At 40.0% G+C, this 16,511-nt stretch overlaps 1 protein-coding gene across 5 annotated transcripts in view; it reads left to right on the forward strand.

Moving 5' to 3' along the window:
• NCALD (neurocalcin delta) overlaps positions 1–16,511 on the forward strand; it is a 448,039-nt gene that overhangs the window by 197,192 nt on the left and 234,336 nt on the right. For 4 of the 5 annotated variants that reach the window (XM_050800727.1, XM_050800726.1, XM_050800729.1 and 1 more), the window contains one exon: positions 15,284–15,333. The exons of the other annotated variant lie outside the window; for it this stretch is intronic. The gene's annotated coding sequence lies outside the window, so the exon portion shown is untranslated. The remainder of the gene's footprint in view (positions 1–15,283; positions 15,334–16,511) is intronic. 5 annotated transcript variants of the gene reach the window in all.

A 16,511-nucleotide genomic window follows, 5' to 3' on the forward strand; every position in this document is an offset into this window, starting at 1 on the left:
CTCCATCTCCCAGGCTCACGTGATTCTCCTGCCTCAGCCTCTCAAGCAGCTGGGATTACAGGCACCTGTCACCACACTGGGCAGTGTGGTTGTATTTTTGTATTTTTAGTAGAGATGGGGTCTTACCATGTTGGCCAGGCTGGTCTCGAGCATCTGACCTCAAGTGATCTGCCCGCCTAGGCCTCCCAAAGTACTGGGATTACAAGACATAATTTGTATTTTTAATAAAGAAGTCTGTATTTGTATAAACTCAGACCCCCAAACCTGGATCTGCCCTCTCATCCCCAGGGAAATACCCGTCCCTCCCTCCCTCCCTTTGTTCCTCCTTCCCTCCCTCCTTCCCTCCCTCCCTCCCTGCCTCCTTCCCTCCCTCCCTCCCTGCCTCCTTCCCTCCCTCCCTGCCTTCTTCCCTCCCTCCCTTCCTTCCTTCCCTCCTTCCTTCCTTCCTTCTTCCCTCCTTCCCTCCCTCCCTCCCTGCCTCCTTCCCTCCCTCCCTGCCTTCTTCCCTCCCTCCCTTCCTTCCCTCCTTCCTTCCTTCCCTCCTTCCCCCTCCTTCCTTCCTTCTTCCCTCCCTCTCTTCCTTCCCTCCTTCCTTCCTTCCCTTCCCTCCTTCCCTCCCTCCCTCCCTTCCTTCCCTCCCTCCCTGCCTTCTTCCCTCCCTCTTCCTTCCCTCCTTCCTTCCTTCCCTCCTTCCCTCCTTCCTTCCTTCCTTCTTCCCTCCCTCTCTTCCTCCCTCCTTCCTTCCTCCCTCCTTCCTTCCCTTCTTCCCTCCCTCCCTCTCTCCTTCCCCTCCCTCCCTCCCTGCCTCCTTCTCTCCCTCCCTCCCTTCCTCCCTCCTTCTTCCCTCCCTCCCTCCTTCTTCCCTCCCTCCCTCCCTCCCTTCCTCCCTCCTTCTCTCCCTCCCTTCCTTCCTTCCTTCCTTCATTCCTTCCTTCCTTCCTTCCTCCCTTCTTCGCTCCCTCCCTCCCTCTCTCCTTCTTCTCCCTCCCTCCCTGCCTCCTTCTCTCCCTTCCCTCCTCACTTCCTTCCTTCTTTCCTTCCTTCTTCCCTCCCTCCCTCCCTCTCTCCTTCCCTCCCCCCCTCCCTCCCTGCCTCCTTCCCTCCCTTCCTTCCTCCCTTCCTTCCTTCCTCTCTTCCTTCCTTCTTTTCTTCCTTCCTCCCTCCCTCCCTCCCTCCTTGCCTCCTTCCCTCCCTCAGTTCCTCCTCCTCCTCCTCCTCCTTCTTCTTCTTTAGGGGCTAGAACTTTGCAATATTCACCTGGGTTCTTGATTTCTTGCTCCTACTCACATTCTCATAGAATCGAGGGGAAAACATTTTATGTATATAAGGGATTAAATAAGATTTTATAGAATGATTTGACAGCCCGACTATCACATAATATGGGAATACCCATAAAAGAGTGTGTCCTGAGTTCTGAGCTGCCCACTTGAAAGGCCTTCTAGATAACACTGTCTCTACCTGATCTGGCCTCCCCGCACCATTCAGGCTCACCCCTCACCTCCCCTGACACCCTGCACGCCTCCCTTTCAAGCCAGTCCTTCCAGTACGGTATATTTCACAGCGCAGTGTTTTTGTATTTAATACTGTTGACTCAGTTTCTCTTTATTCATCTTTCACTAAAAATGCTAACAAATGCAAAATGCTAAATCATCATGTTTCTCAATCTAAAGAACAACTAGAGCATTAACGTTTAGGGAAAAGTTGCAAGAGGCAAGCACGCTGAAAGTCGTAAGAAGTCCTGAAAATGAATAAACAGGAGATCAATAAAGAAAAAAAGAAAAACTCCTGAAAGTTATTGAAGAGAAAGGAAAAAAATAAAACACAGAAAACGTTAAAAAAAAAAAAAAAAGTGTCCATAGCCTGAGCCCATTTGGTTTAGAAGCGAGCAGGTATTTGCACTTCAAAGTACCTGAGGGCAGCATCATGGAATCTCTGATATTCATAATGGTTAATGTGTGGAGCTGGTATATAAAAGGCAGAAATTTGGAAAGATTATCATCCAAAGAGGTATATGTTTTAAAGGTTTCATTTTAACAGGATCTCCGTGGTCCAAGAGGCTTACTTCTGTAGCATACATTGTTTTTCGGTACTATTAGTCAAATAAGATGGTATTGTACTAAATTAATGGAATTTGGGGAAGGTACAGCATAATAGTTAAGACTAAATTTGGAGTGGGACAAGCCTGGCTATAAATCCCAGTTCTTCTACAGGGTTAGCTGTGGGAACTTTTCAAGCTTCATTTTCCTAGAAGATGAGCATCATAATCTCTACATTGCAGGATCCTTGAGAGATTGGACAATCTTAATTAGTTGTTAAGTTCTGTTAAGGACTCATAAAACAGTTGCTGTGTGAGGCTTTTTGCAAGATCATTTTTCAGTTAGTTCCTGGCTTGTCATTCAAATTGCAATCCTGACAGATTTCCAATGTTGTAAGAGTTTAGCACTTCATCAGTCATTTAGGCATTAAATAGACGTGAAAATATTTGTTAAAATATTTTCTCCTCTGTTATTTTTAGGTTTTTAAAAAATATTTTTCCCTGAGAGTAATAGGAGAACAGGTTGCACTGAGAATAAAACCCACACTCCACCCAGGCCCTGACTTTGGCTTGGGCTGGGCTCTCCCCTGTGGTCAGAGCAGCTGAAGTCTGGGATTGGTTGCCCCACCAAAGCCACATGGAGCTGGGAGGACACTTCCACAAGGACAGGACACTGGGTAGACACAACTGCCTGGATTCCATAGACCCATTGCAAGGGGCTCCTGAGGACCTGCCCAGCAATCTTCTCTTGCCTGATTTTTCCACTTCTTGCCTCAGTGGGCCTCATCTCATGCCACTTTCTTCTGTACCCACTGCTCGGATGTTGAACCATGCCACACCCTTTCCCATCTCGGGGCCTTTGCACAGGCTGTTCCCTCTGCTTAGACTGCCCTTCCTGACTCTTGGCGAGGTTGGCTCCTTCTTACCCTTCACTCCTCCACTTAGCAGATCCTTGCTCAGACACATTCATCACACGCAGACCCTTCTCTGCTACGCTGCATCTCAGGTCTGACTTCTCTGCCGCAGCTCCCTGACAACAGTGCAGGCTTGTTGTATGGATACGTTTGTTTACTTGTATTCCGTCTGTCCCCCCATCTAGACTGTATGCTCCACCAGAGCGGGGACTTTGCTCTTCTGTTGGTGGGACACTCCTGGTGCCTGGCACAGAGCCTGACATATTCAGGCCCTCAGATGTTTTCTGAATGACTGATAATGAATGAATAATAAACTGGTGAAGAGGTAAAATGAGGTGGGAGGAGGCATGAGGGTGGATGACAGAGGACAGCAAGGTGAGGATCATGCTAGTGGGTAAATAGACTTGCTGGGATCTGGTGCCAGGTGGGAAGTGACTGCAAACCAGCAATACTCAGAGTGAAGGAGGAAGCCACAGGAGAACAGGGCCAGTGTCTGTTAATTGAAGAGAGACTTTGGGGCCACTTGTTTCAGGCACCTGTTTTGGCTCTTCTCAATAGGACAGCGACTGTTCTAATTTCTTTGTATGGTATAGGAACAAAAATTAATAACCCGTAACACAATTCAGAACGTGAAAAGAGCATTCCAGGAAAGTGGCCACAGAAACTAGTGCCACTTCCCTTAACTCCACTCATTCCCTAGGGAGACTCACCACCTCCTTATCCCTAACCCTAACCCTACCTGGCCATGATACAAGTGGCATTTCTAGTTGTTTATGACATGCTAACACTTGTGTTTCCCAGGAGTTCAGTGAGCCTAAGTGGGGAGAAGAGTGGCGGGAAGTTGTTAAGACTGTGGTCTTTGAAGCCAAGTGCTGGCTCTGCCACCTGGTAGATCGTCAGCATGGACATATTATTTAACTTCTTTAAGTTGAGTTAAATAAGTTAAATTTTTAAACTTATTTAAAATGGAAATAGTCACTAATAGAGATGGTTCTGGAGATTAAATTGGATAATTCATGTAAAGAGCTTAGCTCAGTACCTGTGCATGGTTAGTGTCAAATAGAAATTTATTTCTGAGTCCTTCCAAGCCACAATTATCTTCTAATCAGCCCCTGTGGTTGTAGAAAGCTTAGCATGTAATCAACAGAAATAAACTGAGGCTACTGGAGCCAGAAAAGAAAAGTTTGTTGGAGGGCTATTGATAGCTTAAAGAACTGAGGGAAGAGCTGACCAAACAGGCCTCAGGAAAGATGAGAACCAGGGGAACGGGGGGTGCCAGAAGCAGGAATTCATGAGCCATCTTTCCAAGGTCCTGCCACTGCTGATGGCTCTGCTGCCAGTGCTCTTGTTCTTGTTGGCTGCAGATTTAAATGCCCGGGAGGGAGAATCAGACAGACTGCAGTGGGCTGGGGCTCTCCCCTGTGGTCAGAGGAGTTGAAGTCTGGGATTAGTTGCCCTGCCAAAGCCACATGGAGCTGGGAAGACAGTTCCACAAGGACAGGACACTGGGTAGACACAACTGCCTGGATTGCATAGACCCATCGCAAGGGGCTCCTGAGGACCTGCCCAGTGAACATCTCTTGCCTGATTTTTCAGCTTCTTTCTTATCAACATTTAATTGCCTTTAATCATAGCCCAGCATCATTTCCTCCTGTCTTTCCAGTCAATCATTCCTTCTTTTGAATGACCTCTATAATGTTGATTCGCTCATACATTCATTTGTCAAATGCTGTGTGAAGCTTCTTTTATAGGAACGTATTTATGGCATATTTATTGAATACCTATTGGGTATGGGGTTCTGTTCTGGGGACTGGTTTAGCTCAATGACCCAGAGAAATCCCATGCCCTCAAGGACATGTCATTGGCACCATTGCCACTTGATGTTATATATCTATTTAACATATAAATAATGTGACTGTGAGACAGACAGCCATAAATAAGTAAATAAATAAATATATAACCCGAAGTGGCAATGGTGCTAATGAGCCAAGTGCTAATGAGACGGGGAATGAGTGTAGAGTGTGAGGGGGTATTGCTCACATTGGTTATTCATGTTTATATGTGTCTGTCCTTCAACTGATCACATTTTGTTACTTTATTCTTACTTGTCTGCCATAAGCGACTAGCTGGCTTCTGCCTTCTGGAGCGGGCACCTTAAAGTACCCTACCCCTGCCCCTTGGTGGATGCTGAATAAATGTTTGTTGAATGAATGGATAAATGCACCCCTTATAGTCTGGCTATCAGGTGTCTATATTTTTCTGCATGTGAAGCACCCAGCCACTCTTCCAAGGGGAGCATTGCAGGTGACGTGGACAGAAGGGAGAATTATGCCTGAGCTCTGCCCTCTTGGATACTCTGTAATGTTTTTGACTGGCTGATTGATTTAACCCTCATTTAGCCAATCTCTCTTCTCTGGAATGAGATTTGTTTCTTTGTGTTATTTATTTTTCTTTTGTCATACATGCTTTCTGAATTTAAGACCAACTCTGAGATATAAATAAGGAAAATATTCATCCCTCACAACTGAATCACAGAATCGACATCAGAATGAATCACAGCATCTGAAGGAACCTCAGGAGAGTGGCAATAATGAGGGTCCTTTAAGGAAGCCTGAATCCTCTTAAATCTATATTTAATGTCTATGTTTATGAAAATGAAAAGAACTAGATGAATCCTCATTTAAGGACTCAGTCTAAAAGTAGACAAGACAATGGAATGCTTTAAAATATTTTTTCGACATTTGTGTAAAATGGAGCAGTGTGGATTGCATGCTGTTCAGACATTGGCCTCCATCTTAGCAGGATCTCTGGTTTTTCACTGCAGGCCAAATGCAAGGCCATTGACACAGCTCTCTGGTCCCGATGGTAACTGTGTTTATAAATGGTCAGCTGTGTTGTGTGTATATTTAGTTTATGCTAAATGCCCCTGAGAGGATGAATATCATCTGCTTCCAGTTTAGTTATGATTTGGAGCATGGTAGATTTTTTCCAGATGAATGAATACTAAGCCTTTTCCATTTCCTGAGGAAAGTTAGGGTTGAATTCTGAACTGCAAATTGCCAAACTTGTTAAATCGAATTAAGACTAAATGTGAAGTGCTGTTGACTCTATTTTCAAGCACTTGTCAGAATATACTGTACTGCTCAATGAAAATGCCATGTTTTGAGTGAAAGATTAGATACCAGTGCTGACAGACCAGAAACCATTTCATTCACCATTAGCATGAATGGATGATATGGCTGACTGATAGCATGGTTAGAAATAATGGCTAAATGGTATTGGTGACTATATAGTATCCTTATATAATATTAGAACTTTTCAAAGCCATTTTTATCTAAATGTTCTCAGAGTTTCATATCTCTGAGGATGCAAGAATACACATGATGGTAAAGATGGGAACAATAGACCCTCGGGATCAGTGGATGGGGAAAGAGGTTGGGAGGCCTAGGCTGAAGAACCACCTATTGGGTACTCTGCTTATGGCCTGGATGATGGGATTGGTGGGAGTCCGAGCCTCAGCATCACACAATTTACCCATGTAGCAAATCTGCACATGTATCCTTTAATCTATAATAAAAGTTGAAATAAAAAAAACTATCTTTCCAATAACATTATCAGCCCTGATAAATTTGTTAATAAAGTCTTTAAAATAGTCAAGCTCAAATATTCCATGTTACATATTCTATTCGAAACACAGGGAAAAATGGGATGCCAGTCAATACCTTTAATAATGCAAATAGAATCCCAGCACTAAATATAAGAGAACTTATTTTTAAAAATGTAATTATGTACAAAGTCCCTTTTAAAAAAACCTTGAAATTAAACCAATATGTATAAAGTATTGTAACCATTATCACTATTACAAAAGGATTCTCTCCAGGCTACTGAGAAAGCAAAGTTGGCCAGCTACATGTATTTGTTTATTCATAAGCCATACATTCATTGATAGAGATTTTTTTTTTTTTTTTTTGAGACGGAGTCTTGCTCTGTTGCCCAGGCTGGAGTGCAGTGGCGGGATCTCAGCTCACTGCAAGCTCTGCCTCCTGGGTTTACGCCATTCTCCTGCCTCGGCCTCCCGAGTAGCTGGGATTACAGGTGCCCGCCACCTCGCCCGGCTAGTTTTTTTGTATTTTTTAGTAGAGACGGGGTTTCACCGTGTTAGCCAGGATGGTCTCGATCTCCTGACCTCGTGATCCGCCCGTCTCGGCCTCCCAAAGTGCTGGGATTACAGGCTTGAGCCACTGTGCCCGGCCTTGATAGAGATCTTAAAGGAAAAGTTAGGACCAACTTGGCATGGATGTCAGAACTGGAAGGGACTTGACAGCAGTTACACATCATTTTCTGTGTATAGAGAGCTAGTGATAGCGAGTGACTGCTCCAAGGTCACTTATCTGCCAATAAGTGGCCAAGGTGGGGTTAGACCCTAGACTTTCATTTCTGTGCTCTTTCTGTCTTACCTCCTTGCCTCCCAGGAGTGAGATAGATTAGCAAGATAAATGTGTAGTTGTCTTAGTCTTTTCATGCTGCTATAACAAAATACTCACAACTGGGTAATTTATAAAGTACAGAAACTTGTTTTTGTGGTTCTGGACTTCTGGGAAGTCCAAGATCAAGATGCCAGCAAATGTCTGGTGAGAGCTGCTGTCTGCCCAACATGGCGCTTCTTCTTGTGTCCTCACTTGGTGAAAGGGACACAAAAGGGCAAAAGGGCCAAATGCTGTGTGAGGCCCTCTTTTATAGGAGCCTTAATTCCATTCATGAGGGATGAGCCCTCATGATGTAATCATCCACTTAAAGCCCCACCTTTAATACTACAGTAGTCCCTCCTTGTCCATAGTTTCACTTTCCTAGGTACAGTACAAGGAGATATTCTGAGAGAGAGAGAGAGAAATAGAGACCACATTCACGTGATTTTTAATACAATACAAAAATCACATTCATGTGATTTTTAATACAATATAGTGTTACAGTTATTCTATTTTATTATTGGTTGTGGTTAATCTCTTACTGTGTATAATTTCTAAATTAAACCTTATTATAGGTATGTATGTATGTATGTGTAGAAGAAAAACATAGCATATGTAGAAAACATAGTATGTATCAGATTCAGTACTATATGAGGTTTTAGGCATCCCCTTGGGGTTCTTGGAATGTATATTTCCTGTGGATAATGGGGCACAACTGTATTGTACTGGAGATACTACGTTTCAACACCAATTTTGTAAAGACACAAAAATTCAAGCCATGGCAGCAATCTGTAGAATTTTTTTTTGCATATATATTTTAATAAAGCAGCTATTATATGAAGAATGAAATACATACTCTGTCGTTATTATCCTTGTGCTCCTACATGTTCCTGCTCTTTCAATCCCACCTTCACTATTTTCTCATTAATTGCTGAGAACAAATAGGTAAGATAGGGTGTGTTTCAATGTGCTTCTGTGAGCAGGTCAATGAAACGTGTCCAATAACGTAGAAGATAGATTTTTTTCTTCTCTTGGTCTCATCCAGTTGTCTTACACATCACCTAGTAGCTTGGTATTTAATGGGCTGTCCATTCTGATGCTACAGAAATCTGTCAGGGTTCTCTCATAGGTCAGCACTAGTCACCACTCATTTATTTATCTTGTCATTTAACCAAGCACTTTTTTTTTTATTGCATGAAGCATCATCATTTCCAGAGACACCATTTTTTAAAGTAAAATCTCAAAATCTAAAATTGAGTTAATTATATTTTAAATCATAAAACGCTTTAAATTCACTTTGACATGTTTTCAGATCTTAGAGGCTGAGGCAGGAGAATTGCTTGAATCCCGGAGGCAGAGGTTGCAGTGAGCTGAGATTGTGCCACTGCACTCCAGCCTGGGCAACAGAGGGAGATTCTTGTCTCAAAAAAAAAAAAAAAGTACTTTTCAAGTTGTATTATGTTTGGGTGTCAACAATATAACTTTGAGATGAAGGAATATACATAAAAATTATTTCACAGATTTTTTTCAGTTAAAAAATCATACTTGGAAAGATTACATTTTATTAAACCAAACATCTTCCATAGTATCTATTTTATTAAAATATACAGGTTATTATGAGTAAGGAAAAAATTAAGAATCTGTCTTAGATAAGAATTCTTAGATTGTTGGAGCTAGAAATAGAGTAATAGTTATAATCTGTGGAACATTCCAAGGTTCAATAACTTACATGAAGTCCTTACCACTGACGTATACCACTTCTAGTCTATGTTCAGAGGGACACCTTTATTAACTCTTTGGTAAAATCCTGATTTCTCCTTTAACAGTATTCAATTCTCCATTAAGTGCTTAGATGAATATGAGTCTTTGGTGCATTGACTGAGGTGCATTTGTAGTTATTGGTACATCACCAAATATACAGAAATTGGTTACATGTTTTCTAATGTTTTCCTAACATGTCAGTTGGAATACCTTTTCTTCTTTGATTATTACAATTAATTTTTTAATAAAAAAGGAGGAATTTTAGAAATCCAAACAATTGCACATTTATTGATATTTTATTCCCAATAAAAGTGATACTTTGATATTTAAGAATTCAATAATATAATTTGAGATTTTTTTTTTTACAGATTTCTGAAGAGGGCTTTGGTCCTCTTAATAGCTTTGAAACTGCACTTGACAGACTAATTAGATTGTCTAGACTGGCACTCTCAGAGGTACTTAAATGCACATTTTACGTCAGACACAAAATCTGAGAGACTCCTCCTTCCTTGTGCCCATTAGTAATGGGATCCAATAGATCACACCCACTTCCTTGAAGCCTTCTCAATCAGACATGCTGAGTTAGTCCTTTCACAGGCAGTTCTTTTGATACCTTCCTTCCCTATGAGTCTAACCAATATAATATTCCTATTTATTGACTCATTTTATTGTCATTTCCTATTGTCACATTACATGGACTGCGTCTGCTAGTTCCTTTTTTTCCAACTTTTATTTTAGATTCAGTAGGTATATGTGCAGGTTTGTTACCTGGTATACTGCATGATGCTGAGGTTTGGGGTATCAATAATTCTGTCACTCAGGTACTGAACATAGTACCCAGTGGTTAGTCCTTCAACTCTTCCCCCATTTCTCCCTCTCTCCTCTAGTAGTCCCTGGTGTCTGTTGTTCCCATTTTTATGTCCATGTGTACCAATGTTTAGCTCACACTTATAAGTGAGAAGATGTGATATTTGGTTTTCTGCTCCTGTGTTAATTCACTTAGAATAATGGACTCCAGCTTTATCCATGTTGCTGCAACGAACATGCTTTCATTCTTTTTATGGCTGCATAGTATTCTATGGTATATATGTGCCACATATTTTTTAGTCTAATTCACCATTGATGGGCACCTAGGTTTGATTCCATGTCTTTGCTGTTGTGAATACTGTTGCGATGAATATGTGAGTTCATGTGTCTTTTTGTAGAATAATTTATTTTCTTTTGAATATATACTCAGTAATGGGATTGCTGGGTGAAATGGTAGTTCTGTTTTAAGAATTTTCTTAAAGTTTTTAATTCTTAAAGAATATTTCTTTATGAAATCTCCAGACTGTTTTTTTTTCCCTCTTGAGACAAGGTCTCACTCTTTCACTCGGGCTGGAGTGCAGTGGCACAATCATGTCTCACTATAGCCTGGACCTCCTGGGCTCAAGTGATCTTCCCACTTCAGCCTCCCAAACAGTTGGGACTACAGGCATGCACCACCACACTCAGCTAATTTTTGTATTTTTTGTAGAGGTGGAGTTTTGTCATCTTGTTCAGGCTGGTCTTGAACTCCTGGGCTCAAGTGATCCGTCCACTTTGGCCTCCCGAAGTGCTGGGGCTACAGGCATGAGCCACCATGCCCAGCCCCAAACTGCTTTTCTACAGGGGTTGAACTACTCTATATTCCCACCAACAGTGTGTAAGCATTCCCTTTTCTTTGTAGCCCCAAAAAATTTATTAAAAATTTTTTGACTTTTAAATAATAGCCATTCTGACTGGTGTGAGATGGTGTCCCATTGTGGTTTTGATTTGCATTTCTCTGATCATTGGTGATTTGAAGCATTTTTGCATGTTTGTTGGCTGCTTGTAGTTTTCTTGTGGGACGTGTCCACATTTTTTTGCTTTTTAAAAATTCTTTTATTTTTTGTTTGCCTGCTGAGTTTAAGCTCCTTATAGATTCTGGATATTAGACCTTTGTTGGATGCATAGTTTGCAAATATTTTCTTCCATTCTGTAGATTGTCTGTTTACTCTGTTGATAGTTTCTTTTGCTGTGCAGAAGCTCTTTAGTTTAACTAGTTCTCATTTTATCAGTTTTTGTTTTTGTTGCAATTGCTTTTCAGGGCCTAGTCATAAATTCGTTTCCAAGGCCAATGTCCAGAATAATGTTTTCTAGGTTTTCTTCTAGGATTCTTACAGTTTGAGGTCTTACATCTAAATCTTTCATCCATCTTGAGTTAATTTTTTTATATGATGAAAGGTAGAGGTTCGGTTTCATTGTTTTGCATGTGGCTAGCCAGCTATCCCAGCACCATTTTTTGAATAGGAAGTCCTTTCCATGATGCTTATTTTTGTTGACTTTGTTGAAGATCAGATGGTTGTATGTGTGCAGCTTTATTTTCTGTGTTCTCTATTCTGTTCCATTGGTCTATGTGTCTGTTTTTGCACCAGTACCATGCTGTTTTGGTGACTGTAGTCGTATAGTATAGTTTGAAGTCAGATAACGTGATGCCTCCAGCTTTGTTCTTTTTGCTTAGGATTGCTTTGGCTATTTGGGTTCCTTTTTGGTTCTATATAAATTTTAGAATTATAGAATTTGGTTCTATATTAATTTCATTTCTTGTTCTGTGAAAAATGATGTTGGTGGTTTGATACAAATAGCATCGAATCTTCTGGGTTGCTTTGGGTAATGTGGCCAATTTAACATTGATCCTTCTGATTCATGAGCATGGAATGTTTTAGCATTTGTTTGTGTCATCTTAGGTATCTTTTGGCAATGTCATGTAGTTTTCCTTGTAGAGATCTTTCACTTCCTTGGTTAGATGTTTTCCTAGGTATTTTGTGTGTGTGTGTGTGTGTGTGTGTGTGTGTGTGTGTGTGTATGCGTGTGTGTGGCTATTGTAAATGGGATTGTGTTCTTGATTTGGCCCTCAGCTTGAATATTGTTAGTGTATAGAAATGTGACTGATTTTTGTACATTGATTTTGTATCCTGAAACTTTACTGAAGAAGTTTATCAGTTGCAGGAGTCTTTGGACAGAGTCTTTAGGGTTTTCTAGGTATAGAATCATATTCTCTGTGAGGAGAGACAGTTTGATTTCTTCTTTTCCATTTGGATGCCTTTTAGTTCTTCCTCTTGCCTGATTGCTCTGTCTAGGACTTCCAGTATTATTAATAGACTGAATAGGGGTGGTGAGAGTGGGCATACTTGTCTTTTTCCAGTTCTTAAGGGTAAGGCTTCTAGTTTTTGCTCCTTTAGTGTGATATTGGCTGTTGGTTTACCATACATGGCTCTTGAATTTTGAGGTATGTTCTTTCGACGCCTAGTTTCTTGAGGGTTTTTTTCATGAAGAGGTGTTGGATTTTATCAAAAACTTTTTGTGTTTATCAAGATGATCATATGGTTTTTGCTTTTAATTGTGTTTATGTGGTGAATCAAATTTATTGATTTGCATATGTTGAGCGAACCTTGCACCCTAGGAATGAAGCCTACTTGATCATGGTGAATTAACTTTTTGATGTGCTATTGGATTTAGTCTGCTAGTATTTTGTTGAGAATTTTTGCTTCTTTGTTTATCAGAGATATTAGCCAGTAGTTTTCTTTTTTTGTTGTTGTGTCTTTGCCCGGTTTTGGTATCAGAGTGATGCTGGCTTTGTAGAATGAGTTAGGGAGGAGTTCTTTCTCCTCTATTATTTGGAATAGTTTCCGTAAAATTGGTACCAGCTCTTCTTTGTACATCTGGTAGAATTTGGCTGTGAATCCATCTAGTCCTGAGGTTTTTTTGATTAACAGGGTTTTTTTTTAAATTACTGCTTCAAGTTTAGAACTTGATGCTGGTCTGTTAAGGGTTTCAATTTCCTTCTAATCAGCCTTTGGAGGTTGTGTGTTTCCAGGAATTTACTCATTTTCTCTAAATTTTCTAGTTTGCATGCATAGAATTGTTCCTAATAGTTTCTGAGGATCTTTTGTATTTCTGTGGGATTCATTGCAATATCACCTTTGTCATTTGTGACTGTGCTTATTTGTATCTTCTCTTTTTTTCTTCATTAATCTAGCTAATGGTCCATCAATCTTGTTTATCCTTTCAAAGAACCAGCTTTTAGTTTTGTTGCTTCTTCATATGAATTTTTGGGTCTCAACTTTGTTCATTTTTGCTCTGATTTTATTTTCTTCTGCTAGCTTTGGGGTTACTTTGCTCTTGTTTTTCTAGATCCTCTAGGTTTAATGTTAGACTGCTAATTTGAGATCTTTTTAAATTTTTTTTTTTTTTTTTTTTTGAGACAGAGTCTCGCTCTGCCGCCCAGGCTGGAGTGCAGTGGCGTGATCTAGGCTCACTGCAAGCTCCGCCTCCCGGGTTCACGCCATTCTCCTGCCTCAGCCTCCCGAGTAGCTGGGACTACAGGCGCCCGCCACCTCGCCCGGCTAGTTTTTTTGTATTTTTAGTAGAGACGGGGTTTCACGGTGTTAGCCAGGATGGTCTCGATCTCCTGACCTCGTGATCCGCCCGTCTCGGCCTCCCAAAGTGCTGGGATTACAGGCTTGAGCCACCGCGCCCGGCCAAAATTTTTGAGGTAGGCATTTACTGCTATAACTTTCCTCTGCTTTTGCAGCATCCCAGTGATATTGCTATGTTGTATCTCTGCTTTCATTTATTTCAAAGAATTTCTTGATTTCTGCCTTAATTTTATTGTTTACTAAAAGCCACTCAGAAGCAAGTTGTTTAATTTTCATGTAATTTTGCAATTTTGAGAGATCTTGGAGTTTATTTCTATTTTTATTGCACTATAGTCTAAGAGTATGGTTTTGATTTTGATATTTTTGAATTTATTGAGACTTGCTTTACAGTTGAGCATGTGGTTAATCTTAGAGTATGTTTCATGTGCAGGTGAGAAGAATATATATTCTATACTTGATAGATGGAGTATTCTGTAGATGTCTGTTAGTTCTCATTGGTCAAGTGTCAAATTTAAGTCCAGAAATTCTTTATTAGTTTTCTGCCTTGATGATCTGTCAATGGGGTGTTAAAGCTCCCTACTATTATTGTGTGACTGTGTGAGTCTTTTTGTAGGTCTAGAAGTACTTGTTTTGTGAATCTGGGTGCTCTGATGTTGGGTGCATATATATTTAGGATAGTTAAGTCTTCTTCTTTAATTGAACTTTTTATCATTATGTAATACCCTTCTTTGTCCTTTTTCACTGTTGTTGGTTTAAAATCTGTTTTATCTGATAAAAGAACAGCAACTCCTGCTTTTTTTCGTTTTGTTTTCTGTTTGCATGGTAGATCTTTCTCCAACCCTTTACTTTGAGCCTATGGGTCTCTTGAAGACAGCAGACAATTGGGCCTCATTCTTTTATCCAACTTGCCACTCTGTGCCTTTTAAGTGCGAGCATTTAAACCATTTGCATTCAAGTAATAGTGATATGTAAGGTTTTGATCCTATCATAAGTTGTTAGCTGGTTGCTTTGTAGTTTCTATTTTGTAGTTGTTTTATAGAGTCTGTGGGCTATGTACTTAACAGTACTTTTGTGATAGCAAGTATCATTCTTTTGTTTCCATGTTTAGAACTCCCTTAAGGATCTCTCATAAGGCTGGTCTAGTGGTAACGAATTCCCTTAGCACTTGCTTGTCTGGAAAATATTTTGTTTAAATATTTTATTTAATATTTTATTTAAATATTTTATTTATTTAACCTTCTTTTGTGAAGCTTAATTTGGTGGGATAATTCTTTTTTGGATATCCCTAAACTTTGATATATCTAGAAGGCAGCTCATCTGGTACTTGCTCTGAACTGAAAATGAAGGCCCACATTCTTGAGTATTCCTTTACTTAACTCTCATATCCTCTTCCAAGGAGTTATAAATATTAACAAGAAGTCCATTCCAGGTTCCCCATTGTTTCAGTCTCTGCTTTCTTTTCTCAGGGAGTCCATTTTGCTGAACCTCACATCCACCCTAACCTGCACTCTCTTTTCCAAAACACATTATTAACAAGTAATAAACCATGTCATGGGACATCAGTCTCCCAGTGTTCTGCCATTAAAATAGGTGGGATAATGACCTCAGGACAAAGATTCCTTAAAGATATTTGCATTCACCATTATTGTTTTGCATGTTTTCTTTCAGATTATCTCAACTTTGGTCTCCTGGGACCGCTCATTGGTGACAGTCAGAAAGTAAGTGTACATTTAAAATTTTCTTTTTAGCTATAAATAGAAATCTCAGTTTTGTTCAGTGGTTTTCACAAGAGACCATTCTGTTCAAATGTTTTATCAAGAATAGTAGCATAATGAATGGGAGTTTCATATATATAAAAGATACTAAAGACCCTTTAAAAAATTTATGGAAATGATAAATAAATAGAAATGAAGTAAATAAGGTACTGCCTGCCTATCACCTTTGAATATTACTTATAGCATAATAAAGTATATTTGCAGCCACTGAGTGGAGTAGTTTTTACATAACATCTTCATCCCAGGCAGCTGCCAGAGTCTTCTCAAGGGGCACATTACAATAGTCTCCTCCTTTATGTTAAATTGGGTCATATTCCAAGAGGTATCTCAAATGGCATTAAGCACCAATTAACAGATATCAGATAGTCTGGCACCTAATGGGAACATAACAGATTTGTATTAGAGAATGAATGTGTGGGTGAATTAATTCATCAATTTGTGTGACAGCTCTGCAAAGTCCTCACCACTGCAAGGCAATGTAGGAATTAGCTCCAAATCTAACTCCAATGTGGTTAGCTCCAAATCAGGATCCAGATACTTGAGTTCAGTTTCAGCTCTGTCGGTTACTATCTGGGTGACTATGGGACATATCCAAATATCTCTGTTTCTTGTTTTTTTCGTTCATAAAATGGGACTAATACCACCTATCTTGTTGTTAGGAGGTTATTACAAGGATTAAGTGAATTAATATTTTCAAAGTGCTTAAAACAGTGCCTGGCACATGGTAATCACTGCAAAAATGTTTGTCAAATACATTAAAATAAATTAAGAATATAGGGACATTCCAAGATCCCATATTTAGAGACTGAAAAACTGGTTTGGTCTGGAAGCAAACAATACATACCTATTTCCCATACCTTGGTTTCTAATACTATTTTCCGATGAAATGAACTAGGGTTCCTTGGAGAAATGGCTGATTTAAGACTGTGGCAGAAAATATACAAGATGAGCCTGGAGCATCTTGTAGTGCTATAAAGTAAAGGAGTGCACAAAATAAAAATCCACAATGATGGTTGTATGTGAAAAGAATACAGGACCCAACCGAAAGTACTTTCAATGTCCAAAGATGGAAAATTCGAGCAAAGAAAGTTAGAATTAGGATATCACTTAAAGCACAAAAT

This window comes from Macaca thibetana, chromosome 8 (genome assembly GCF_024542745.1).
Source record: "Macaca thibetana thibetana isolate TM-01 chromosome 8, ASM2454274v1, whole genome shotgun sequence".
NCBI classification, from domain to species: Eukaryota; Metazoa; Chordata; class Mammalia; order Primates; family Cercopithecidae; genus Macaca; species Macaca thibetana.